Genomic DNA, 3,275 nt, shown 5'->3' on the forward strand with positions numbered 1-3,275 from the left:
TGATCAGTGACTCGAGGCGCTCCTAATAGAACCAATTTTCCCGTCGGAGATAGCCGAAAACTGGAGAATTTCACCGGAGAAGCAAATTGCTACAGTAACAATGATTGCATAAATTCGGGGTTTCCCGGCCAAATCACCGATACTCACTGATACCATCGTATAGAGGAGGAAGAGACGGTCCAAGGACAACTGGAATCACATCAATCGGACGCCGGACGATGAAGAAATCGGAAAAAGAAAAAGGGAGGGCGATGCGGGGAAGAGGGAGAGGGGAGAGAGAGGGTCAGAGTAAGTTCTGAAATGGGATCTTACCTCGGTAAGTTTCCTTATATATAGAGAGTTACCATGAACAGTAAATTCACCTTTTCACTTATAACTTTCACATACGAACTCCGATTTTTACGTACCACATATGCACGCGCTCGGTTTAACGTCCTCTACAACTTTCATGAAGGAAATTTTCTCAAATTTTGACCCGAACAAAAAGTCAACTTTTAGGGCCACTAAAAGTACCGAAACGATAGTAAAAGTGAAAATAGTTGTCGTTTACAGTCCAAATGACTAGTAAACGGGTAAATTAAGATACGGGACGTTACATCAGTAGAGAAATTTGTAGTTACTGAAGGTCAGTAGCTATGGTCTGATTTTTGTGCAATGCATTCAACACTGTCGAAATTTGATTATGTTTAGCAGCTTTACCTGAGAAATTTTGGTTGAGAAATTCTGAGGGTCAGTACCTTCAGCCTCGTGTTGTCATAGTCTCTCCCTCAGGTAAATGATTTTGGTTGAGAAATTTTAATTATTCTCAATGGTTGAAAAATTCTGAGGGTCAGTAGCTTTAACAAATTAAGAAATTAACCTTTAGGCTATTGAGGGTCAGTATTGCAACCTCATTTTTATGTGTAGCTAGGCGGTGAAATTAAATTGATGTTATGTGACTTATAATAGTACAAAATGAATTGTCTGAGCTTATTGACAGTCAGTAGCATTAAAATGCTGCAATATGTGCAATCTATGATTATATGGACCCTCTAAAGATCATTAGGTTTAGTTTCTGAGGGTCAGTACCTTTAGTTTCTGAGATTTCTTTGTTCTAATGGAAAATGATGAGTTCTGTGACCAACAATAGTACAAAATGAATTGTACGAGCTTCAGTTTCTGAGAGTCAGTAACCTTAGCTTCATGATTTCACTAACCCTATGTTTATTGCAAGCTCATTTTTACGTTTATTTCTAAGGGTCAGTAGCTTTAGCTGATTTTATTTGTATGGCAACCTCATTTTCATGTTTATTTTTAAGGGTCAGTAGCTTTAGCTGATTTTATTTGTATTGCAACCTCATTTTTATGTTTACTTTATGGGAAGGTCATTGCAATTATGTCTACTTATAAGCTCTGTGGATATTTGATCTTATTATTGCTGTTAGTCTTTATTTTGCATTCTTATAAGCTATAATGGTTTTTTAATCAAATTGAGGGTCAATACACTATTGAGGGTCAGTACTCATATATTTGCATTTATCATATACCGATTGAAGAACATGAGAAGAACTATGGTGGAGAGATTTCTTTTATGTGTATACAAACAATCCAATAGGTTAATCATTTAGAATTGCTTCTAGAAACTGGAAAGAAACTGTAATTCGTGCATGTCAGAATGATATAGAAGCTCAGTACATTAAATCTGCAATGCCTTAGAATGATACTGAAGCTCAGTACATTAAGTCTATAGAGGTTATTTTGGTAATTTACTAGTTAACAGAATCAATTCAAAAAATGGCCGCATGGGCCTAGACGTTGCGCAGGGTTCAGCTACAGTACCGCAAGGGAATTGAAAGAAAAAGTCCTGCTAGTAGTAATAAATGGGCTGAGGTTGTATCTATTGGTAATTTGCTAAAAAAAAAAAAAAAGGAAGCTCATACCTACAAGGAACATTCTAGAAAATTCCTTACAAATGCAAAAGGGAATGTACGTAGCTAGAACTAATTAAGTACAGAGAGAAAAAAGACCACAACCCGAGAACATTAAGAGAACCTATAGGCTGGCCAACATGATATATCTCGACCATAATCTGCAGCCAAGAACAAGGGCAAAGATACCCCGGCCCCGTGCTCCTTCCTTCATGAGATTAACCTACACAAAAATTAGTGCTTAATTTAAAACCTTATCAATGTAGTAAGAGGAAGTAGGGTATCGTTCTCAACCGGAAATTAGGGCTCTTATTAATTCCTACAAAAATAAAACGTTAGACAAAATAAAACAAAGAATATATACATTATTTACGAAATTTACATGGAACGGGATTTTAAGGATTTTATTTTCTACATTAACAACTAATTATATACATGTGTAACACATCAAAACACATAATCAAATAGAATTATATGGGTAGAATGAAAAGGTTGACAAGGTTTCAAAGTAACAATCACGAATCAAAACATGTTATAGCAATGAATCGATCAAGAACAGAGATGAACACATACAAAGTCCTTTTTACTTCCCTTAATTAAATTAACTAGATGAAGGCACCATAGTTAGCATGCAATTACTATTGGTAGCTAATCACTAACAAAAACATAATGAACGCATTAAACACATATGAAAGTTTGATCAATTCAAGTTAGAACACAAGTTAGAACACCAATCAAGCATGCAAGACTCATTGTTGATTTACCTAAGGAACTATAGGTTTTTCACTTTAATTATCAAGATCTAGAATGCTGACAATCTTAATATGGATTCAATTACATGCTCATCAATCAAAGTATGCATCCAAAGATCAATAAACAAGCAAACGATGGGACTGAAGCACAAAATCAACAAACATGCATAGACACATTAAAATCGCAATTAATACTTTTGAAAACCTACAACCTAAAACATGCTTCATAGTATTTGAAAACTACATATCTAAATCAGAACTTCATCCTCACATAAAATCGCAACAACCAATTTATTAAAACCAAAATTAAATCCAAAATTAGTTTTACAAAGAAACAAAACTAAAAACATAAAAAGGTGTTCATGGTTACACTTTTGAATTATTCAAGAACGCAAGAAGCTTCAAAGATGGTGGAATAAATGAGGGTCATGGCAAGGATGTTTGAATGGAGAGGAGGATGCTTCACGGTCTTGAACTTTGAAGAATAAAGAAGTTGCCGAAACTTGATAGAAGAAGGGGAACGAATTGTGTTTTGATTCTGAATTTTGTGGTGTGTTGAAACGCTTCACAAACCTCCCTTTATATAGTGCATGGCATAGTTTGGGTATCACGGTTG

The sequence above is a fragment of the Rosa chinensis genome, chromosome 6 (assembly GCF_002994745.2).
Source record: "Rosa chinensis cultivar Old Blush chromosome 6, RchiOBHm-V2, whole genome shotgun sequence".
NCBI classification, from domain to species: domain Eukaryota; kingdom Viridiplantae; phylum Streptophyta; class Magnoliopsida; order Rosales; family Rosaceae; genus Rosa; species Rosa chinensis.